General features: G+C 44.2%; 1 pseudogene; it reads right to left on the bottom strand.

Moving 5' to 3' along the window:
• The window catches only part of LOC116099852, a 70,292-nt pseudogene extending 66,030 nt beyond the window's left edge, over positions 1 to 4,262 (bottom strand).
• Between the last annotated feature and the right edge of the window lie 21,401 nt (positions 4,263 to 25,663).

Below are 25,663 nucleotides of genomic sequence, written 5' to 3' on the forward strand. Positions count from 1 at the left end.
GGGTTCCTCTGGAAGGGAAATGGGTTATGTTTCACGACCAGGGTTATCTTTGCTTACCCCTGTTCAGGTCAGCAGAAGAAAACACACTGCATTAAAATGTCACAGGGCCATCATACCCTCTGCTTTGCCAGCCTGGATTTCTGTTCTGGATCCCATCTGCCCCACCCGCTACTCCCACCTTCCACCTCTCCTAGAGCAATCCTAGCTTAGCAGCTGCCAGGAAGTCAAAAGTGGGTGACCTGAAAGCCTCTTACAGTCACAGCCTGTGTCAGGAACAAAGAAAAGGCTAGCTCAGGTCCCTTGCCGATGCACTGAGAATCTGAGGTCACTCTGTGAGGATGTATCTCATGTTCCCCTCTGTCACCTTCTCTATCAGACTCCTTTGCTGACAGCCAAGATTCCTCAGAGTGTCTTTTGTTTATCAAGTGAATGGGATAGTATTTCTAGGAAATACTATACTTCTGGAATAAACTCTCATCAGCCTGATTATAAGATAAAGTATGAACTGAATTATGAACAAGAATAATACTGAATTACGAACAAGAAGTAGAGATGGCTTAACTCTACTCGCCCCCTGAGAGCTATAGAGTGAAGGAGGCTCTGACCTGTATGCACATGCTTTGACAGATGTGGAGTCTTTTGGATTTTAGATTTTTTCTCCTTTTGGGGAAAATACTTTATTTACTTTTCTTATGTCCATCTGATGGGCATTATCAGTAAGTGGAAAGAATTAGCTTTTACGGGTTCCATGGTGAATGGTAAGTGTGATAGATACATTTAACTTGACTGTATCATGATCCAGGTATTCATAATTAATGAATTGTAGCATTGTGATTCATGTCTTAGTCTTTCAATAGTAATCATAATACCCTAGTATAATCATTAGCTATATCTATCTAAAAAATGCAACTCTGAGCAAAGCACCCCCCCCACACACACACATCCTTAAAGCTGAGTTTACTTAGCCACCACTGTATTTTTTGCTCTCAGCTTTCACTAAATAACTAGAGGTGGTCACCAGACAATAAATTCTCTTTGATATCCCTTCCCATCTCCTTCAAGATGTAGCACAGCACAGCTTGCTCCTGAGAAATTTAAACCGCTTTTGTTTGTTGTGTGCTGTGGCTTAAATTACCTCCCAACTTCTTTTTTTTTTCTAAGTAGCTGTAGCTGATAATAGAGAGAAACAATTGGATCGCTCTGGAGACTCTACCACTTTAAAATATATTTTCACCGCCCTAATTCCCCCTTGAAATAACGTTTCTGTTAGCAATTAAATAAGGAGTTTAAGAGGGAGTGTCATAGTGTCTATAAATAAGCTTCAGAACATCATTTATAAAGAACCATATTTTTACAATCTCATCTCCACTAAACAAAACAACATTATCTGGCACCTGCGCACTGGATGTCTCATGTTGTTCTTATTGTGGAATTTCCTCTCTCCTTTTGAGATTGAAGATAATTACTGAATGTGATAGAAACTTTATAGCCATTAAAAATAGAACAGAAAAATATTACCAGACGGCAAGTTGTTCAGAATAAATAAGAAACAGGACTCGGGCTCTTTCTGAACACTGCTCAACGCTGCCTGCTTCTACAGGGGCATAGGTTTCCTTTCTCTTGATTCTGTAAAGGAGTTTGGAAGAGGGTAGAAAAAAATGTGAAATTGTTGCTTGATTTTGTGGAAAATATGGGGCTGAATGCTAACTTTGAGATACCAGAACCTCTCATCAACCTTCCCCAACCTGTCTCCCAGTGAGGCTTAGGTTATTTAGTAGAAGGACTAATGTCCAAACACAGCCTGGTGGGGACAGTAGCACAGGCCCCTTGACTTGTTTCACTCATTAAGGGTTTCCATGCTTCTTTCTTCGTTGCTGGTTGAGAAGACAATGCTGGGAATTAAATCCATACACGTGGGTGCTTTTCCCACCAAAGTCGGTTGTAGCTTTCAGAAATCTCTTCCCTTCCTGTCAGTGTCAAAAAGCTTAGATCTTAAAGAAGAAAGAAAGAAAGAGAGAGGGAAAGAAAGAAAGAAACAAAGGAAGAAAGAAGGAAAGACAAAAAGAAAGGAAGGAAGGAAGGGAGGGAGGAAGGGAGGAAGGAAGGAAGGAAGGGAAGAAGGGAGGAAGAAGGAAGGAAAGGAGGAAGAAGGAAGGAAAGGAGGAAGGGAGGAAGGAAAGAAGGAAGGAAGATAGGAAGGGAGGAAGGAAGGAAGGAAGGAAGGAAGGAAGGGAGGAAGGAAGGAAGAAAGGAAGAGAGGAAGGAAAGAAGATAGGAAGGAAGGAAGGAAGGAAGGAAGGAAGGGAAGAAGGAAGGAAGGGAAGAAGGGAGGGAGGAAGGAAGGTCAGCCTGCAAAGCAGCAAGATCCTTTGTGATTTGAATATGGATTAGGTCAGCTTTGATCTCTTTAAATTCATCTTTCTGTACTTTGAAAGTAAGGAGGCCTCCACTCTTAAGACTGTCTGGTGGAATTATTTAACTTGATCATATTCCCAAGCCTTTGTGTGGGATCACAATACTATAATTTCAGAGTGAGTAGATGGAGCTGATGTCTGGGCACTGTCGGGTTTAAAGGGGAAGTTATTCTTTTTTCTCAGTCAATGAGTTTCCAGCTATGAAGTCTCAGATTCACCCAAACCATGAGGCATGGGCTCCTCAGCAAGCAGCTGGCTTCTGACCAGAAGTTTGGGGGCTTTTGGTTATGCCAAGTTTACTGAGCAATTTACACACTATGTGTCATGAAATCCTTCAAGCCTTTGGGCTAGTCTCTAGCAGTAGCCATGTCTGATAAGGAGGCTTCTGATAATGGGGTTCTGTGTCCCCTGGAAACATATTGAGTGTTACATAGCTGTTGGGTGAGACTCAGAGCTCAGGCTACTAGAGTCAAACGTCCCAAGTGATTGAGGCACATTGATCTCCCGTCTCCCTAGCGGCAGCAACTCCTTGAACTCAGCCAGGCTTTATATGGGAAGGGCTTTACCCACTGAACCATCTTACTGGCCCCACAAAATGTTTCTGTGTGTAACTGATCTTAATATTCTGCAGCAAACACACTGGAAATAGTCAAATGCTAGATTATTTCAAGATGGCAGATGAATGCAAAGAACCCCAGATGGGATTTGGAGGGTGGGATGTTAGTGACCAGCTCTAACCGGTTAAATGATAGGACCTGCAGAAGATGTTACAGGAGTTAACAGCCTTTCTAAAGAGATATTTGACATCGAATGCAGCTGGAGGCCTAGCACTGATGCTAGATACAGAATTACCTGCTGGAGGACAAGAGCTGGGTCCAACAAGCAGTCGGCATGAGCGCTACAACCCTGCTCAGGGTGCAGCCAAACTTCGTCTGACTCCATGCTACTTATTTCTATAGTCATTACAGGAAACACAGCCTTTGCTATGAACAAGAGTGATACAAAGTTGCCAGAGCCTTTTGGGGCAGCTATGTGGCCTCAGGATTCGCTCTCTCATTCCAAGTGGGGTTGTCAGGGAGCAGCCGCTCCGTTTGGGAACAGTTTGTGAAATCAGTACTAGCCAGACTATGTTCTCAAGAACTCGATTCTGCTGCTGATAAAACTCACAGATCATCCACTTGATGTCGGCGGCGCTGCCCACGAGGTTGAGAAACGGAAAATGGCTCTGGGAATTTTTGCCGAATAAGGATTGTAGGTACAGATCCTGGCAAAAGGAGAGAGAAGAGACCTGGGGTGAAGGGTGGGAAGCAGGGGTAGGGGATGGGCCTTTGAATAATTGGCGAGGCTTTCAGGAAAATGTTAGCATTTATCTTCCCGAAAGGTTTGCCTCACTGAAGCTGAGCTGTTTTGCTCTGTTCAATGAGATATTGATGGAGCGCTGAACTCTGTGATAAATGCTAACTTTTTAATGCGCCCTGTGTCCCAGAGGCAAGGCCTATGTGGGCTATTGAGAGAAGCAGGCTCAACGAGCCGCTGCTCAAAATTCCAGGAGGTTAATCGACAAATCAGCCTGGAAATAGGGGAACCAGCTGCATGTCGGCTCTCCTCTGGCTTTTCTCACATCCAAGGCATCTGGGCACCATCTTCATGCACAAATAGCCTGTTTCTCAACTTCTCTGGGGTTTTGGCTGACGGGACCATTTGTTTTTTATTATTATTAATGGCATCCTCTTTTCTGACAGGCTCCAGACAGCCTTGCCGGTTCAGGTCACCAAGGTAGACTGGGAAGTAGGGATCTTCAGCAGGCCCCTTGCCTGACACTGCGGTGTGGCTGGGCTGGAAGGTCATGGAACGTTTTGTCTTCCTACCTCCAGTTGTGCATAGGAACGAGCTACAGTGGAGATGAAGAGTTCTGGAGATCTGTACTGATATATGTAAAGGACCCAAAGATACAGAAAACTCTTGCCTGCTCAAACTCCGCAGCATGTCAGACTCAAGGATGCAGGGGTCACACCCAGGGACATGGATGTCATCACTTTAGACTGCAGCTAAATGGATGTGGGGTTTTCAACAAACTTCCCAGAGGATTCAACATGCAGTGGGTTTGAGATCCACAGACTCAACCCAAAGTCCATCATCCTAAAGGCTCTGGGATGGCAAGAGATGCTTCCATTTTAAATACCAGCTCTCCTCTCCCAACTCCAAAATTAAAATTCTCCTTTTTCTTTAAGAATAGAAAGTAGGGATCTGGTGGTTCTTGGGAATAATCGAATTTAATGTGTATTTTTTTCCCCTAAAATCTAAGGGGAGACGCCTCAAAGCCATGAATCCAAGCACACAATGCCCAGGAGGACCCAGGAAGTTCAGTGCTTCCTACTTAAAACGAGAACTGTTGGTGGAGAAGCTCGGCAGAACCAGTGCTACAAAGGATCCTCCCTGAAAAGTGCTATTCTGCTCTGAGGCAAACTGTACACGGGCAGGAGCACATGCCCACTGTCACCTAGTCTCCGTGACAGTCCTGGAAGAACAATTTAGTGCCACCCTCCTCTATAGAGCACCCCAAGTTGTCAGTGATGGAATGGGTCCTAACATATTGTCATTCTTTATTGATTTTTTTCTTCTTTAGTTTGAAAGCAAAAGGGTGGATCTCAATCTAAAACTACCACTCAACCTTCATTAAGTATTTCCTGAAGGAACTGAAATGTACAACTCACCAAACAAAAGCTTTCTACCTCACAATTCACACCGTTTGTGCTTGGGAAGCTGTAGGTTAAACCTTCCAGGTTGTTGAAGAGAATAACAGATTTGAATTAACTCAAGTTCTGTGTCTTGTCTTTGTAATCCTGGCGATCAATTGTTTATCTCACATTTATTATTTAAGAGTGTGTCAGGACATGAGGCCAAAGACAGAGCTCCAAGGACCTTCCATGGCTCCAAACCATCATAAGCATTCTAGAAACAAATGTGCATAGATAGGCTGCTTTTGCCTTTGGGAATTTATCTCCACATGAAATACGTTTGTTTTACATAATATAAATGTGCTAATTTGAAACAAATGTACTTACTAATTTATTTATTTGTTAAGATGCATTCCTTCAAACACAGACCAAGTGATTTGAGGGGTAGGAACATCTTTTCGTGGTATGGATGGCGCGTGGTGATAATAAAAAGCAGACTGACTTCAGTCAATTTTATTGTTGTTTGACATTCTCTGTAGACAACATGCCCCCTCACTCCTTACCCCTGGAGCAGGCCACTTAATCTTCCCACAACGGTCTTCTATAGTCAAGGCCCCAACATCTAACAACGGAAGTTGGAACTAACACCCAGGTTTCCTGACTCCCAAATCAGTACCATTCTGTGTATAACATACCATGAATAATGCATTTTTCACAAAAGGGCCCAGAGACATGAGGACAAACTTCTAAACCAGCCTGTAATGAGTAATTGCAGAGCTGTGCAGTGCAGTCAGAAACAGAGGTCTCAGGCCAGGCGGGAGCCCATTCGGTCCTGTGTGTACTGAGTTTCAGTTCATTTCAGTCCAGAGGTCTGGGTGACATGTGTCCTCTCAGAAAACAGTGGCGACTCTAGCTTTAATAAGGCAGAAATTGTTCTCTCACTTTATTAACAAGTAGCTTGTATCAGACTGAGACATTTATTGTCTGCATTCAGCTTGAATACTGTATTCATTACGTTTTCTAATCTGTGTGATTACTACCTGTGTAATTTGATGTCTGCATCTGCTATCAGAATTCTTTCAGCTCATTATATTTCCCATCTTTTTTTTTTTTTTTTAATAGAGGATAAGATCGGGACGTGGAAAATTGCAGCAGATTGCCTAAGGCGAACTGTAAGCAGCCGGCAGCTGGATGGAGCCGAGCAGATCCCTGTTATGAGGGGATGGGAGAGGGATGCTTTCTGGGTCTGTGCTCTGCTGTGACAACCCAGGTGGAGATGGCGTTGGCTCCCTTTCTTAGGTAGGGACCGGCTATCCCCAAATTATCTGCAAGAACTTGGCTTGGCCTTGCCCACTCAGGGAAATTATTTGGATAGAAATTGTGAAGTCTAATTGGATACTGTGTGGTTAGTAAGCTGTGGCTGAGGATCCCCAGGGTAAGGAGTCAGTGCGGGGACAAAGCCAAAGCCAGTAAGCTGAGAGGAAACTATTTTTAGATAAACAGTAAGTTCATGCATGAAAACCACAGAACAACAGCATCAAAAATGGCGGAGACTGTCTGTCCCTTTTTTTCTCCATTCTAACAGTAGGCAGCCATTTCATCTAACAGATCAAAGCCAGAGGATGTGTGAGCTGAGAGGAGGGTGCTCAGTGAAATGAGACCCTCTGAGGTAGGAACCCAAGTCTGACCATCAGAGCTGTTATTTCTATTATCAGATTATAGCGGCATATATGACTGCACATAGCATGGGTTCCAGATACCTCTCACTAACTGGTTCGAGTTATTTTATTTTTGCATCTAGAGGCAGGTGGGACACAGATTTCAGAGCATCTTCTTGACATGCCTGAACCCTATCTACATTAGATAGAAAAGAAAAATCAACTCTGTCTGCTAGCCCTCAAGATGTTCTAATAAACTGTGGCAAAGGCCTGAGAGCCACTCTGTTAAAAGCACAAAGTCTACACTCAGCCAAACCTGGAGTTTGGACATTGCTTTGTCTTTTTCTGTCAGTGTGACTTTAGGAAATTTTCTTATACTCTTTTATGCTTGAGGTTTTTCCCTTGTGAAGAATAGAAAGAACGGTGGAAGGTACCATTCAGGGTTGTTCCAAGAGTGAGGGAATGTGTGAGAATTGCTCAGTGTGTAGCGCACGTTACAATAGTATGCGATTTCATTCCCTCCCTATCTCTTTCTCTTTCTTTCTTTCTTTCTCTGTATTTTAAGATAGGCTCTCCCTATGTAGCTCCAGCTGGCCTAGAACTCTCGATGTAGCACAGGCTGGTCTTAAACTGTCTATGTAGCACAAGATGGCCTAGAACTTTCTAGCATAGGCTGGCCTAAAACTGTGTGTCGCACAGACTGGCCTAGAACTCTATATGTAGCACAGGTTGGCGGTGAAGTTACTGTCTTTCCATCTCAGCTTCATGAACTCTGGGATTAGAGGTATGTGCCACCATGCCTGGCCTTTTTTATTCATTCAGCGACTAGTATGTCCCTTGAGAGTGGTCAATTAGCATCTTCTGTCATCTGAACAGTTTGGCTGTTAGAAGTCTCTACAGCCCTTGGCATGGATGGCATCAGGAAAGGCCGTGCCTTCTCTTTATCGTTTCCTAAGTCCTACCAGCCATGCCTACTCCTCTCTGGCATTGCTTTCTGGTTGTCTCCCTTTGTCAGAGAGAGTGAGTATTGGGCTACAGCAAGGTCATTAACTTCCCCGACTCTACAGCCAGAGTCTCCCACTTCACTACGCCCATGGCAAATACAAATCCCTTTAAGGACCAGCCAGGCCTGTAACTGCTTGAGACCATCAGCATCAGTTAAAGCATGTCAGGGGAACCCCATGTCAGGAAAAACTTACCACTACCTGGTCCTCTCCTCTTGGTCAGGGCACCAGGCCTCCGCAAAGGTCCTTGACTCTGATCTGCTGTAGTCTATCTCAGGGAGAAGCTGGCTGGAGAAACATCCTCGGAGCAGACTTCCTGTCAGGGACACTTGCTGACTACCTGCAGATGTCTCCGTCACCAGGTACACACTATCTTAAACAACAGGCCAAACTGAAGACTTAAATGGAGTTTTAGATGAGGTCCCAGGACTTATGGAGTACATGGCCCCCAGCAGACTCTTTCAGTCCTGTGAGTTTCAAGTTCAAGCCTACAGGGCAAGTACAGTGGTCTCACACACAGGCTTTGTGATATTCTTAGAGATCTAAGTGAATAACACAAACAGAGGCTGGACCCATGTCTCACTGGGCAAGCACATACTTAGCATGAACTAGGCTCACCACCCAGGCCTGTAAAATAAATAAATAAAAATTTAAAATGCGTTTGTTAAAAGCCAATGAACTCATCTTCCAAACACCCATGTCAGCATTACCTAAATCATCAGTAGGAAGGATTTGTCTCTGCCAAGCCTGAGCGCTCGCTCGTCTCCTCCTATGTTTCCGACAGTCGGATCATGCAGCCAGCACCAACTCTCCACTTCCTGTCTACACCGTCTTGGACTGCTGCTCCACCCCACCTCCCACAGAAAGAAGGCTCAGGCACTAGAATCAGGGGAGCTGCCACAAACGATTGTTTTTAGTTTACTTGGTGGTCATTGAAAACCTGCTAATATCAGTGAGTATTTCTATAGCATGCATCCTGTACCAAAAGCTGAAGTACTTGATATCAAAACTCACCTAACCTCACAGCAGCCCAGTGAGTAGATCTGCTAATAGCCCAGTTTTACAGATGGGAAAGGTAAGGAGCAGCTAAGTCACAGGTAACACAACTGACAGTTGGTGATGGCAAGATCACGTCGCCGGATCCAGTTTCAACTTTGAGATTTGAAATTGTCACAGGCTCTTTTTCCTTCTGAGCAAAATAGTTTTTGAGTGGCATTAATAATATAACTGTCTGTATATGAGATGCACTTCTTGTGTGACAAGCATCTTTCTCAGCAGGAAAGCAATGAACGAATATAGTCGTGACATGGCAGTCCATGCCCTCTGACAGTTCTCATTTATACCTTCAAGCAGATCATCAGTGGCATGTAACATGTATCAGTTATCATTTGGTGTGTAACAAATACTCCCAAAGTTGGCAGGTGATAACACTAAGCTTCTATAATCTCATCATTGCTCAGAAATGCTTGAAGCAGCTAAGCTGTTAGTTCTGGCTCACAGCCTTCCTTGAAACTGTGGTCATCTGACGGAGGAGTGCTGCAGTCATCTGAAGGCTTGCCTAGGGAGGGATCTTCCTTCACATCCGGTCACATGGTTGCGGGAAAGCAATTGCTTGTTCCTAGCTGCCGACTAGAAATTCATTCCTCCACTCTGATGGCTTTCAGAGAGCCTGCCCAACTGATCTCACAACATGCAGGCTGCATTTGCTTAGTACAGTAATTCAGGAAAGAAAGAACCCAAGGTAGAGGCCGGGGCTTCCTATTTCAGACGTGGTAGACTTTTGGTCACATTCTTTCACACAGATCACCCTGGTGTCCTGTGGAAGGAGCTGCACAGGGTGGGAATGCCAGAAAGTGGAGGCTGGGGAGTCCTGATATCACTTTATAGCATGGCTGTGTCTGGGGGCCCTAGTAACAGGGTCAGAATCTATAGGTCGTAATGTCTCCAGTGTATCTCTAGGTAGTGACTAGTTCTATTCCAGTACCTCCTTGAGTGTGAACACAGACAAGGAAACATGTGGGTATCACCAGAACTGGGTCCCACATAGCTTTTAAGTCCCATGGTTGTTACCACATACCACTGCCCGAGCAACACAGCGCCTCTGTGGCTGTTTTTCATTCACCAACGTCACTACTCCAGTTTTCTCACCCATAAAATGTTACATCCTGACTTCCTAAGTCATCCAACAAGGAGAATGGAACCTCAGAACCTGCGCACCATGTGCACAGGCAGGGCAGGAAGCATGGTGGATTCTGAAGGCTGCCTCTCTGACTGTCTGTGGTCAGCCTGCTTTCCACCGTGAAGGCCACACTGTTGCTTCGGCTTTCACAAACCTGACCAGCTGCTTTCTTTTTATTGCATCCAGAATTCCAAGAGCTGCAGGGGGAAAGGCAGCTGAAAAGAACACAGGCCCTGAGCGAGCTGCACTTCAAAGCGGCCTTCCTTAGTCTTCACACGCGGTCTGCAGGACCCTCCTCTGTTCCCGGGAGGGAACCAAATTCTCCTGGAGATGTTCCTCAGTGATATCACTATTTACAGAGCCCTGGCCCTGGCCATCATGTTTGTATCTGATTTGTACATGTCCACATGGCCCATAAAGTTTATAAGGGGGTGAGAGAGCTTTTGCTTGTTCATAAATCCTGCCTTGCAGCCTCTCTCTAGGAGTGGGAACGGAGAACGAGGGTGCGTGTGGAGATGGAGTGGGAGGTGGCAATTGGCAGCATGACACCCCCTCTAGCTTCTCCTTCAGTTCCTTCTCCTGGGGTGCATCGGACAGCGGGAGGGGTCTGTGTGATGGCCGAAAAGCTGCATGGGCAGGCAAAGGAAATGATCAAAATCTTTTTCGTTACTTCTTGTTAAATGAAGATAATAATAGGATCTATCCATGAGATTCCTATGAGAAAGAGGATGATGATGATGACGACGATGAAGCAGAAAGCATATAATATGGAGTACAGTAATAATCAAAACTAAACAAACAAACTCAAGGAACGTGTTTTAACAGAGTAACCAGAGACTCTCAGAGGCTATTCAACCGCTGCCTGCCTCAGTTTCCCAAGCATCTATGCTGGCCCTCCCAGCTGACCTGTGAGTTGAAAGCTTATCTGCTCAGAATAGTCTCAAATAATCATGAGTTGAAAATAAGCCTTTTTAGGTGCATTTTTTTTTTTTTTTTGCATTTTTCAGAGCTGAGATTGATTCCACGTCAGAATTAGCATATTGCTGGGCACCACTCTGTGGATGGCTTTGTGATCATGTCTAAATTTTTTGGACGAAAATACTTTTTTGCAAAGTGGATATTTCATCCACACATTCCCCTCCCCTGGCCCACTTGCCACAGGAAGTATCTGCGGGCCCGTGGAGGTGCTTGTGAAGAATAATAGATCAATAACAATTCACCACCGGTCACATAGATTCCCTTGGCAGCTTAACCAATTGGCTTTGGGAAAGTCATTATAGTCTGTGTCCACCCAGGCAAGGCAAAGGAGAAAAGACTGAAATGGTGTGAATTGCCTCCACTATCCAGGCAAGAAACCCGGAGTAAAGGAGAAATGCGACTCCCGGATTAGTCAGTTATCTTAAGGAGAGTCTCATATCTGAATCCAACTCCTAACCACCTTTTCCCCCCAAAACTGCCATGGGGGGAGAGAGGGCTCTCAGGATGTGGCCAGAGTGACCTTTTCAGAATGCAGATCTGAGTAGAGTAGCCAGCTCCATTCACAACCCTCCAGTAACCGTTCACTGCTCTCAGGAAAGGCAATCAGCAGGATGTGGCCTGGCCCCCAGCAGGCATTGGCCTTGCTCCCTCCAGCTCCAGGCCTGTCCTGTGTGAGTTCCCTCTCAGCTGCACATGCTGTTCCCTCTGAGCGAGGCTTTGACTGGTTAACTCCCACCCACCCTTCAGATCTCACCCCAAACACCACTTATTCCAGGAAGCTCCGGACACTCCCCCAGCCCACCTCAGGGATCTGATGCTTCCCTACCCACCTTTGTGTGTGTGTGTGTGTGTGTGTGTGTGTGTGTGTGTGTGTGTGCTGGATTGAGTGGGGTTGGCCCTTGCCCTGACCATCATGAAGTGACTCAAAGTTTATTTGTTTATATAACTGTTACATCTCCTGCCAGGAAGGTATGTCTTTGGAGAACAGGGCTTTTGTCTTCTCCACCCTTTCAACACCTCAAACCATGGTCAGAGTCAAGAGATCTTTGTTGCACAAACATGTGAGACCTAAACCAGCAGAGTGCATCTATCTCTCCATCTTGTAAGGCCTTCATCAAGAAAAGTGTGGCCGGCACTGGAATGTCAGCTCAAGTATCCAGAAAGTTCTCAGATTGCCTAGAGGAATGGACTCCTGGCACTTTAACAACTGCAAGCATATTGAATTTTATTAGCCCAACCCCTTCGTTTTATAGATGAGGAAGCTAACGTATAATCAAAAGTTAAAGCCACCCGACTGATTAACTACCTAGTTAAGGTTGAGATGTGGTCTTCGGATCCCCAGTGGTGCACATTTCCCGCTAAGGGAGTAGTAGACAAGATGTACATAGCCCCAGTGGTGACTGCCTTTGCTGCTCCCTCCTCCCCATCATTTTGTGGGTGCGAGTCCCTCCCTGAAAAGAGAAGACACCAGCCTTCAGCATGTTATCACTATCGCCTGTTCTGACAGCACTCAGAGCCCTTGCTTTGAACTCTGCATTGCCATGGCAACAACTGCTCCTCAGGAACATCAACATCACTGCCCAAGATCGCCTGTGCTGAGGTGGATGGTTGCCAAGCAAATCATAGGAATTTTTTTTTTTTTAAGTCAAGAAGGCCGAAAGCCTCAGATCAAGTTCAAATTATTTGGAGGATGTGTGTGTCAGGGACACTTAGCATCAGTTTCGATGGGGAGGCAGATAAAAGCGTGATTTAAGACGTGGACGGGAGAGAACCGGGCCGCCCACCCCTGAGCTCTGAGAGATCTTCCAGAGCCCCTTTGATGTGATGGAGACATGGAAGTTGCATAATTTTTGCCCCATCCAGACACAAAGGCTGCTCCAAGGAGCTTAAGCCCCCACCAAACATTCTGAATGCTTCTTAAGCCTTCCTTTCCCCCCAGCCCTCCCCCTTCCCTTCTTTGTTCCTAACGTTCCAGGACCCAATGTGTAAGTTTTGTCTCAAGGAGGGGAGGACAATAGTGTCGCAGGAGTAAATTTACAAGGCTGTTGGGCTTGGGTGTAATAGGAGCTGTGAGGTCTTGTATCTATTAAGAGAAGTGGTCAAAGCTACCTACGGCTATACAGACTAGTCTCGGGGCAGCCTCGGGCAAGCTCTGATTACTTGGGACTGGAGAGATCCCATCTCAGAGAGAAACACATGCCTTACAAATTGGTCACATCCCATTTAGCCCCTATTAATTTACACCCGACCCTCAGGGCTGAGCAGGCAGAATTTTTCATCCCTTGGCCGCACCCCCAGCCAGCGATCACTGCCTTTCCCTTCTCTTACGGGACACTCTCTGCCTGAATGTTTCCACTTCTCTCAGGTTTCATTCCTCTTTTTGGCCGTTGCGCTTGGCAACCCCCAGATCCTTCGCATTGTAAAACCAGTGCTACACATACCCGTCACAGCCTGCTTTCCATCAGCTTTGCCTAAATCAAGTTGCCAGATCAGTCCCGTGTGTTAGCAGAGTAATGACTATCTTTAGCGGGACAAAAGGGTGCAGGAGAGCTTTGCCTTTTTCTGCTTCAAAGGCTCTAGCGATGCCTTTAACCACAAAAATGAGGATGGAAGGGAATAATAGTCAAGAGTCCCAAGATGGCAATCTCCCTGCTGGAAATGTTCATGAATTACCTGTAATTTACCTCAAAATGGACCATATGTTGGACAGCATGATGCACTTTTCCTTTTTTTTCCCCTCTAAACAGACTTATTCCAAGCACTGTTTTCTCTTAACGTGGGACTAATGTGGGGAATGGATGGGGGGGTGGGGGCTGGAAGCTTCGCAAATTAAAGCAGACACATTACCATCCTGGCGCTTTATACAAGGAAAGAAATGAGCTTCGTTTTCCTCCTTAATATACCTTCAGCCCCAGAGGAGCAGGGTGAGAGGGTTGAAATGTGTTGGGAACAGAGAGGGAGATGAACCACAGACTGACGATCTGATCCCAACATTCCCTTCGAGGTGCAGGAGTGGAGGCAGTACCCACCTCCCCTTGGTGTATGCGGTCAGAAGCCTCAAGGGCGGCTCCGCTGAAACAGAGGACAGGCCGCCTGCCAAGCCCACAGGATATCCCAACACGCTTGCCACATGCTCTTGCTCCCATTTTCACAAGGGTGCCTGGCGGTTACTGAAATAAAAACCCGTGAATGTTCCAGGATGCTCATCTTCTTAATCCCTTGCAAGCTGAACCATACATAGGGAGAAGCGTAAACAATAGCCAGACCTCCTTTCCACCCGGAGTCAAGCGGCCTTGTCACTAGCCACGCCACATCTGTGCTTTTTGAAGGGAAATGTCATAATATTGCTAATCAATAGGAAGAGTGACAGGCCCATTTGTCAAGAACAAGCCAGCACTGCAGCTGCTGTCCTCCCTGCATCTGTCTCTCGGGCTTTGCTAAGGGAAGTCCCAGGAACGGCCTGATCAGTGTCTAGACAGCTCTGTTCTGGGCTGGGGGATTGGGAGGGAGCTACTGGGCACAGGCAGTCACTCATCTTGCTGGTGCTCCGCACAAATGGGCCTGGACAGGATAGCAAAGGCTGGAGAGGAAACCGTGGCATGCTTCAGTGGCCAGCCCCCTGGCAAGAGGGAAGGATCTCTTGTCTCAGGAAGTCTATTGCCCTTTAATCTGGGGACTGCACTGGCTTATGTGTTTCTTTGGAACTGCAGATGTTTCTTGCTGCTCTGATGGTCATAGGATCAGCAGGTCATCTCAGAAAAGAAGTAGAGCGAGGGGCTGGTCTTTGGTCTCAAACTTAATGGCAATTTTCATCTTTCTCAGGCAGACAGTATAACTACAGGGTGGAACATGGTGGTGTGACCGTATGAGCCCTATGCCCCAGCTCTTGCAAGCTCCCCTGAGCTGTAGCCATGTGGCCCAATGGGGCTCCAGACTGCAATCAAATCATCCATGCATGGGGCTTGGGTGTGGGCTGAGGTGACAAGGGCTCAAGTGCCCTCTCCTGCTCCTCCAAAAATTTTTCTAAATGGGGAGATTCATCTTAATCAACTCGTGTATCTTTGGTGAGTCAAGGGTACTGTTAGAGAGAATTTCATGTTGTATGCGAGCAGGATCTACCCAAGGTTAGGGATCCTCTTTGATTGGTAAAAAGTGAGCAAAGGATCACCATGGACATCTTCAAGAAATCTTGAGGTCTTTTCTTGTGTCCAGAACAGACTGCACACTCTGTTCTGCATAATCTCATTTTGTGTATGCAGTGGGTGTTTTGTTTTGTTTTGTTTTGTTTTGGCTGCCCTTTGTCTTAAGAGACTGACTCCATTTTGAGTATATATGCAGGGTTATCAGAGTCTGCACCGTGGTGCATGCATACATAGCACTATCGAGCATAACACACAAGGGACAGACTGACAGAAACAGTCCTCCCTGAAAGTACAAAGGGTACTACCCTACACATTTGTCCCAGCAAGCTGGAGCTGTGGGAGCACACGGGCACATTAAAACCAGGTCAGAAAAAACCAGGTCCAAGAACCTGCCAAACACTCTAGAGCACAAAGACTCTTGTCTGGAGCCCACACAGAGGAGGGCATCTAATACTGTAATGACAGTGGACGCATAGACCTGCCATGAGACCACCCACTATGTGTATCCAGGGACCAACAGGCAGAAAAACTCCCATCTGTCCCCAGGGCTTCAGGTGAGCTTGGTCCTTGCCAGTGATGTGGGCCCCTTGAGCTGCTGTCCGTCTGTGTGCTTGTAAGGATCCAGTTTTTCTTTTGCTTCCATTGTCCCTCATTGAGTTTCTTTAGCTCAACTGGAAGCCTAGGCTTGGCTCTATAGCAACAACTTCTCCAGAAGACAGAAGACTAGTTATCACACACACCCATACCTTCCCCACAGACACTCACTCCTTCTCCATCACCTTCTACTTAATTTTTATGTATGGGTGGGCATTTTGCTTACACATACCATGTGGATACCTGGTGCCAATGGATGCCAAAAAAGGGCATCAGATTCTCTATTTACATTTATAAGCCATCACGTGGGTGCTGGGAATAGAACCCAGGTTCTTGAAGAGCAGTACATGATCTTAACTGCCAAATCATCTCTCTAGCCCCTCAGCCACCCTCTTGCTTGTGCCTCTTAGTTAAGACTCTTCAAATCATAGTGAATTCTTCTGAGGTCTCTTAAACATTCTGCCACACAGACAGACAGACAGACAGACAGGCACACACACACACACACACACACACACAAACACACACACACACAGGACATGTGACATCAGATGTAAGAATTAATATTTAGCCAAGATAAAACAAACCCGTGCTTACCTCAGCTGGCCATCAAGGAAGTCAGAACTACTTGGCAAATTGCTGCTGAAGAAACCACTACATTTTGTATATGTACTGTTATTTACTAAATTCTGGCCCTGAAGAAAAGCACAGATGTGTTAATCTCATGTTTCTGACACTGCAAGCTCACGACATCTTGTCTACTAATATTTCCTTCCATCCCCTTCTTCTTGTCCTTAGGTGTGGAGAGCTGCGATGTGCCATGCCTTAAAGATGGTGCAGGCTTCCGCCCTCCGCTAGCCCAACAGCGAGTGCTCTCAGTGACAAACAAGTCCTTATTTGGCTGTGCTTGCCAGTCGCACCTGCTTTCGCATAAGAGTGGCCTATCTGCTTTACCCAAGTGGCTTACCAGGGTTGGTTGGCACAAGAATACTTAAGCCTGTGGGAGCTTCCCCCCAGGGTCAGAAAAAAGTTGTTGTTCAAGGTTCCTGAATAAAAACTGCTTGAAGAAGAGTTCGAGGTTGTGTCTTCCTTTCTGGTCGAGGGGGTCGCATCACTTAGGAGGAGGTGATAATGCAGAAAGTGGGTCTTTCCCTCAAGGTCCTCCTAGTTCCTGGCATCAGAAAGGCACCAGTATCTAACTTAAAGAAAAAGGTACTTCTGACATCCCATCCTAAGGTATGCACGCCTCCAAAAAACAATGAGGCAAGAACAAACACATTGCTAAGCAACTCTCAGCCCCCAGTCCTGAAGTCTGGGGAGTCACTCGAGTCCAAGAACTATCTACAAAGAATTGCTTGGTTAAAGGAAGTAATATGTTTCAAGCAAGCCCTATAATGCATTACCCTTCATAATAGAGTAGGATAGTAATCCCTTAGGCACTGTACAGGGAGTTTGCAATTCCCTGAAGGCACAAATATAAGGTTGTAAAACTAATATTGAAAAACACAATAAAGTGGTGGGCAAATGAATGAAGTTAGCTTCAAGGCAGCATCCATAGCCCCATGGAATCCTGGCTGCTGGAAATGCTTTTGGTGAATTTGTAGGCACCAGTCAGCGTCTTCTTAAGTAGCTACAAGGATTTGTGTCAGGCGATGGGACTTGATTTTTACATCTGTAAAGTCATTCAAACAAGCCTGGGAACAGAATTAGCACTGAGATAGGTTACTTGGTTTGGATCACCAACAATAGGCAGTGGCTCAGGGGATGGCTTGAGATGACACTAGATGCCTAGCCTGAGCTGGGTCAGGGAGCATCCATCACAAAGAGAGAGACTGGCAAGAGAGGGGGGGGAAAGTCCTTGATTTGTTCAATAAGCTATGGTGTTTGCTTAAACATAGCTAAATTCTTTGCTATGTGGTACAATGAGGGGCAGAGCCTCTGTAGCACAAACACAGGTCTGACTCCTCGAGCTGCCTCTGATAGGTACTATCTCAGATCAATCTGAAGAATTCTGGGCATCTGGATTTCCTCATCTGTAAAATGTGCTGTGATATGGTACCAGACTAAATTAGGAGGGATGATGCCAGAGCAGCATCAAGAAGCAGCGGGCATTCCACTCCCAGTAGTTCACTTTTGTATTGCTGTCATATTTAGAAATAAAGGCTTGTATACAGCTGAAGTACATCACTACATAGTGAGAGCATCAGCCTGACAATGCTGTAAAAGTAGACTAGAGAGGGCTGAGCGTGTTTTCCATAGCTGCAGAAGCTAGTGGAGAAGGGTCCTATGGTTTGTGGCTCTCCATTCACAGCCCTCTGCCTGTGTTTATCTGAAGCCATCTGTAGCATCTGTAGGCACGATCCTTCTCTACCTAGGCAAGATCTCTGTCTATTGCTTCCTAGTGAGAAAATTGCATGGTGGCTTTACTTTGGACTTCTGAGTGAGAAGAGTTTTGAGGGTTCTTCCCTATGGGAAAAGAAACCCATCCAAAGCTAACTTACCTACAGAGGACTTCTGAGACCAGGGATTTGCCGGTTAGTCAAAAGAAAAACCTGCCAATTAAGCCAAAGTGGACATCAAAGGACACTTCAGGTTTCTTTTTGTGGGTTTTATTTTCTTCTCTCTTTATTTATTTATTTATTTATTTATTTATTTATTTATTTATTTATTGTATTTAAACTAGAAAAACTCTCAAGATTTCATTTTCTTTCCATTCTAGAAATTAAAGCAGTCTGGGGGCCACTTCCAGGCCGCCCAGTGCACAGGGGACTTGACTCTGCTCTTGAGGAACTGGTATTGTTTATGAGGACATTGGGTTGAGGTTTATGTGGGCTAGGAATAACGGACATGCTGGCAACTGCTCGCTTCCAGGAAACAGTCTCCCAGGCAAGTGCCTGCACAATATATCCTTGTACCTTGTGGGATTCTGGCCCCACACAAGCTCCCCTAAAGTGTCAGGACCCTAATGACTGGGCAGACATCAGACATAAAGCTGCTCAGGTTGGGAAATGAACTAATGTTGCTAACTTTTCCCATTTATATAACTCTCACAGCATACCATGTGGATGTTGTACTGTCAAACACCAGATAGATGCAGACAAAGGTTGTCTTAGAGAAGGAAGTGTGGGCAATCTAACATTCGGTGTGCTTTCTAATTTGGTGAGAAAAGTCTTAGGGGTTGGCATTATATGGATTATGGGAACCAGGAATACTAGATTTTGAAGGGGAAGTTTCTGGTTTCTTAGGAGACTCAGTTGTGCCATGTGATGTTATTCTGAAAACTGTCTTATGAGAGGATGTTCTTACTAATGCAGACACGTAGGAGGACGTTTTTGCTTAGAGTAGACATGTGGTGTTTTTCTGGAAGCAGCCTGGAAAAGGGACATGTGATATTTTGCTAGACAGATGCTTGAGAGAACATGTGATATTTGAAAAGGGTATAAATATAATCCAACAGACAGTGGACGACATCGTGTGGTATTGGTTCACCTTGCCACTCTTTGCTGATCACTCTTTTTTATCATGACTTCATAGAAATGCACCAAAGAACTTCTGGTGGTGTTCTGGCAGTTTCTTGCCACTTGTGGACTCTGAAAGATTAGCAGAGTCTCACAGTTTCTTCTGGATCAAACTGTCATTGCTGATTCATGAATGGTGTGTGTGGGTAGATCAAGCTACCACTATTTCCGTGAACTGAACTGCTGATGTCCTGACAATGCAGATTGGATTCACCCCAATAAACTATTTCTAAACAGGTCCACACCCTTCTTTTCCCTATTAACTTTTCCTTTCCACTACCTCTTGTGGGCAGTGTGCTAGAAGGGAGGTTAAAGCATTTAAGTACACTTATTATTAAAGTAGTTTTTGAAAAATACAAGCCTAAAAGATTTGAATCTCAGGGCACTGTAGGGCATGCTCTTAGTCTTGTCTTCAGTTTTCCTACCTGAAATTTTCTTTTAATTTTAAATTACATGTATGTAAGTAAAAAAAAAAAGGTTAAAATAAAATGTATTAATTTTATTATTCAGATAATTCACTGGATTGAAATAAAAACTATTTACTTATCAAGAAGAAAAAGAAAAAGCATTTCTTCTTACCCACATCCATTAGGGATCTAGGCCACTGTGCTAGTCATCTGTCCCCATAGGGACAAGTGTGAAGTGTCAAGGCCATATTAGTGGGTGCCAAACTACAGCTGGAAAGAGAAACTGTCACATTTGTAGAGCTCATCAATCAAAATTCTTTAGAAAACCATGTTAAAAGGAAGTGAGTGGTTTGAACTCATGAAGCAATCAAGTCAGGAGATTTTTACAGGGAAATACTTAAGTAACCAATAAAAGAAAGGGTTCTGTATTTTATTTTTTAAATGGAAATGTGCCTAATCTCATCATCTAATGAATCAAATCAAATTGGAAGAAAAGGAGGGTGAGGCCAGGGAAGGGGAGAAACATGGAGTTGGTCTCAGCTGGGCTCTGACATTCTCAATTAGGGATCCCAGGACTTGGGAGTATTGAATTGACTTTATATTTGTACTCACAAATGCGAAGAATCAGTGACCCCAACATCACCTAGAAGGCTAGAATACTTGTTAAAGGGACACCCATTTTCTTTCAATTCCTGCTTGAATTGTTCTATGTCAAGCAATAGTCCAGCAGTGGGATCTCATGACTATTCAGAGAACAGTGTCCTCCACCCAGGGCAAATGCCATCACCACATTCATAGCCCACCTGTCACTATATTCTCTGCAGAGTAAAGAACTACCAGAAGGCTTTTTTCCCTTAGAAGGTGAGAACTGATCCCTTAGTTCTGACTTCTTCCAAACTTTCCTCCATTGGTTAGAGAGACTGTTGGCTACAGCATCCAACCTTTATTATTCTTTCTTATTCTTGAGGATGTTTAACAAATTCCTCCAATTCCTGACCTTACATTGTGCTAACTAATGGACTTCTGGGATTGGAGCTATGCATAAGAATTTATGTAGAGCCCCGGCTGGTGCCAATTGGCAGCAAGGTTTGGGTGCCTTGGACTGGGTTCTGCAATCCTTAAGGGGTACTGGGAAAAGCATCTAACACAGATTGATGTCTACCCAGTGGTAACCCCCTTTTCCAGTAGCAAGAAAACGTGTCCATTACGAGGATAATGATGGCAGGAAGAGTGAGTCCTTAATATTTACAGTGCTTTCTACTGTACTCTCATGTCTATGGTTATTCTAGCCTTAATAGTTCTCCTATGAAATGAACATGAGCACACTAACAGCATATTTTACATCTTATAAAGAAATGGAGCTAAAAAGTATCAGTGACCTTCTAAAGCAGAACTTGGCCCAGAGCTTGGTCTTCTGCTTCCATGTCCATAGTTCTTCCTGTTATTCTACAATCACTTCAGTCTAGACACTTCCTGTAGGTGAGGGAAACTATGTCCATTTGTGGAGCATATTGAAAATGCACAGGAAGGTAAAAACACCCATCAGTTGAGATCATATGCAGAGAGTCATGTAGAGGTCCGCTTCACGGTCACCATTTTAATGACGCAGCTAAAATGAGAAGTGGCAGGTTTCATCTCCTTCCTGAACCTAGCCAGGTACCAGACATCTCTGTACTCGAGGTAGGACAGGCCAGAAAAGCTGAGTACACCACAGAACACGGAGCATGGAGCATGGAACATGGAACATGGAACACAGAGCACAGAACACGAAACACATGACATGGAACACGGAACACAGAGCACGGAATTCAGAACACAGAACATGGAACACAGAACATGGAACACAGAATTTGGATAGAACACAGAAAAGGCCTGTTTGGGTTTTACCTTACATCTTTCACATGACATTAGTGAAGGCAGAAGTTGAGTCCAACATGCCTGTTAGGAGTTAGTGGCTAACAGTAATTATCCTTACCTCTGGGTACATCAGTTAGTAAGTCTTTCTTTTTCCTTTGGGAAAGGGAAACTGAGGGTTGATTTCTGTGGCATGTGTTCTCTATGATGATAGCATGATGATGTGGATGATGATGTTGATGATGATGGCAAGATAGGATTCTTTGCACAGCATGCAGAACGTAAAGACACACTACATATATGACATTAGAAGTAGGTTGGTGAAGAGAGTTATGATTAGGACAGATTTCATGAAAGGTTAATTGGATTCTTTTCTGACCTTAGAGACAGTAGGTAGTAGTTCTTAGCATCTTGGGGATTAACTTAAGCCTGAAAGGGCTAACAGATGGCTGAGCAAGCAAGCATAGCTGAAATCCCTTGGAGGGGACAGTGAGGGTAATAAGAGAGCCTAAGCCTCTATGGCAAGTGCCCGGTTTTGCTGACCCAAGTTGCCTAAACATACCTTTTAAAGAGATGGGACATCTTATTCTTTAAATCATGTTGGTTAGGATGAATTTCTCAACTCCAAGGAAAAGAAATAATCATATCACCATGTACAAGGACATTGCTGTAGACAGCAAACCCTGTCCCTGATGATCACTCAGCGTGATCTCAGGCATGTTGCATACCACCTCAACAATATGACCTTCTCTGGTCAAGCATACTTCAAAGAGCTGTCATGAGACACTGCGTGCTTGTGAAGGATCCAGTTTCCCGTGTATCACAGGCACTTTAGCAAACGTGAGTGCTGTGCTATCTTTCTGCTATTTCTAGGACTCTGATCCATCCTGCCACAGAGATGCCCCCTGCTGGTGTATCAGGAATAAAACTGTCCAATGACCAATAAGCTCATCTTGCTCTACTTTATCTTCTTCAGCTCTTGGATGTTTTCCCCTTTGACCTTCAGCAAATCTGTCACCTTGGAGGAGAGGCCCTTCTTTCTCCTTCCATTAACATTCCATCCATCTTTTAAGTTTCACTGCAGATTCCATTTGGGGAAATTAGGCAACGCTTTATGGAGGAACTGGCATTCATTTCTCTCTCTGCTCCCACAGGCATTTGTAATTTTATTATGGCATTTATCATATTCTATCTGTACTGTAGTTGTGTGCCATCTGTCTCTTTCAGCACACAGTAACTTTCCTGAGGGGAGGATGTCTAGTCTATTCATTGTGAAATCTCCAACTGCTCATAGCATCGACTGGACATACCATACATGGTCAAAAAATATTTGTTCAAATGGATTAAGGTATTTTTAAAGCCCAAGCTTATGACCTCTACCTTCCAGTTTGTCCACTCTTTTTCCCAACTGGCTAGGGTCAATTTGGAGATTAGTAGGAAGAAAACCCAAGCTTCAGGAACTAAGGGTGATGTGACTTCCACTCCTATATCATTGCTGTTAACTTTAACAGGTGATGGCAATCCAGAACAACACAATATTGGGATAGCTACAGTGGACTGTTGAGCGACACAGGCCCCAGTCCTGCCACTGTACTGCCATGTACCCACTGAGCCTCAGTTTCCCCATGTATAAGATGAAGGTGAAAGGATTGTTTTTAACTACATCTTTCCCGGAATTCTTAGATTCTTCATTCAGACATAAAGAAGAATTTGTTATTGTTCTTCAAACCCTTCCCCAGTAAAATAATAAGTGGAGTAGGTTAATGTTTTCTATCACTATTCCTCTGGGACTGAGAACAGTGTCTGGATAAGTAATAAATATTTATTTCTTTATATGAATAACAAATAAGTAGTACATCAAGACATAATTCAGAATTCTGAACTGCCATACTGAAGAACAATTGAAATCCTGGCCTCCAAACTTTCTCATTACTGTGGGGGAACTTTATGGCAAGATGCACACTGAGAAGAGAGTTGTGCAAAATGGAATCTGGGCTCTGTGTGGTTTCTATCTGTCTTGTGGCATGAAGGAGAAAATACAAGTTCCAGTCCACACATACTAGTATAATTAACATTTTTTTTTTGGTAAGATATTTGTTAAGTGGAAGTATACTATGTGGGATAAGACATCCTAACATGGAAATATCCTATGGAGAACTGGTGTCGCTGCACAGGATAAACTAGTACAAGTCACAATCATTTCTGAATTATCCATGGATCCCTTTTGTTGAGCATCACTGACTTGCTCACATCACTGACATGTGGGTGGAGAGCTCTACATGTTCTCTCTTTGATACCATATGGACTCATGAGCTACACATGAAACAGCCTTGGTTTTGACTCTGGTCCTTCCTCATGGAATGACAAGGCAGGTAAAGATTGCAGTCCTGTAGAAAGGTTGGTCTTTTCTTTAATAAAAGAGTAGAAGGACCACAGAAAACACTTTCTTCTCCCATTTCCAAATTCTAGAGAGACTGTGATAAGCTTATGTGGAAGGGGCCAGGTCACTTATTGTCTTGCCATCAATCTTGGTTTAGTATTGACTTTGAAATCTGAACAACATCTGGCCTTTTTAGATCCAGTGTCACTGACTAATATTTTTCTGATGGAACCCAGTTATAGTTAGCTTGGTTCTGTGACGTTAGGGGCTAATGGTCCTTCTCCATCCTATTACATCCTATTTGTGGAGGAAGCTTTGCTGGTGTAACGACCTTAGAGGGGTTCATGGAAGAGATCTGCAGTGAACCAGTTGTCCCTGTGATGGATGGAAAATTATACTTATTTTTAAAAATTTGGTATTTAATGTGGTGTTTAAAAGCTCACTTACCATAGACACAGAACACAATTCCTTGCATCTACTCTATCAATAACAACTATAATACTTTGGCCTCTGTGTTTTACACTTATTTTTCATGAGGTCAGAATCTGAGAAACAAGGAAGATCTTCAATTCCCATCAGCAAGTATGAACCCTGGTTCTTCAGAGAGGGTATCCTTAATGTTTGATAACTATGAAATTCTATAGTAACAGATGCTAAAGAATTCTCATACATTTGTTTGTATTTTGGCATCTCGACAGAAGCTAAAGTCATCTGATAAAAAGAAACCTCAACTGAGAAAATGCTCCCATGATGGGCCTGTTGACAAGCCTCTGGTGGGACATCTTGAGTGATGATTGATTTGGAAGGATCTAGACCTCTATGGGTGGCATCATCACTGGATGGTTCCAGGGTGTATAAGAAAGCACCTTGGAGAGATAGCTCAGCAATTAAAAGTATTGGCTGTTGTTCTTCCAGAGGTCCTGAGTTCAATTCCCAGCACCCACGTGGTGTCTCATGACCAGATCATAAAGGGATCTGATGCCTTCTGGCATGCAGATGCACATTCAGCCAAGAACTCATACATACATTAAATAAATAAATAAATAAATAAATAAATAAATAAAAATTTAAAAGGTAATGTACTCATATACATAAAAATAAATAAATCTTTAAGAAAAATCAGGCTGAGTAAGCTATGAAGAACAAGCCACTAAGCAGCACTCCTTCATTGTCTTCACTTTGGTTCCTGCCTCCAGGTTCCTTTCTTGCATTCCTACCCTGACTTCCCTCAATGACAGAATACAACTGTGTGCTGAAAGAAAGATTTTCTTCCCTGAATTGCTTTTGGCCGTAATGCTTATCATAGCCGTAGTAATCTAACTAGCATGTCTTGCTGTTTTGCTGGTCTATGGTACAGGTTTGGTCCTATGCTTAACAAGTGAGAGAGTACAAAGTGGTTCTGTAGCAATGTTCAATGAGTTGTACAAGGCCTTTGCACATCGATCATTCTGCTCCACCCCTGGGGATTACCTTCAAATACATAGTACCAGATGGCTTGCTAACAAGTTTTAGCAAACATCGGGGAGGAAAAAGGACAGTGTGTTGAGTTTGTTCTTTTTCTTTAAGGGAGTAACATGTTGAACAGAATACAATTGGAATTTAGTCATATATACCCATAGCCAGTGTAGCCTCAAGGGAGTCTTGAAATGTAGCTTTTATTTTAGGATATTGCATGCCCAGGATAAAAATAAAGTACTATGGAAGAACTAGAATGAATATTGAGATGAATGTAGCTGTCTATGGTAGCATTTTGGATCAAATCTTGACTGCCTTACCCCCACAGCAAGTCCTCTTCTCTTTCCAGAATCAATGGAATGCTCGCCCTCATATTCCATGCATACTAAGGAGACATTTTTC

This window comes from Mastomys coucha, unplaced genomic scaffold, assembly GCF_008632895.1.
Source record: "Mastomys coucha isolate ucsf_1 unplaced genomic scaffold, UCSF_Mcou_1 pScaffold20, whole genome shotgun sequence".
Taxonomy (NCBI): domain Eukaryota; kingdom Metazoa; phylum Chordata; class Mammalia; order Rodentia; family Muridae; genus Mastomys; species Mastomys coucha.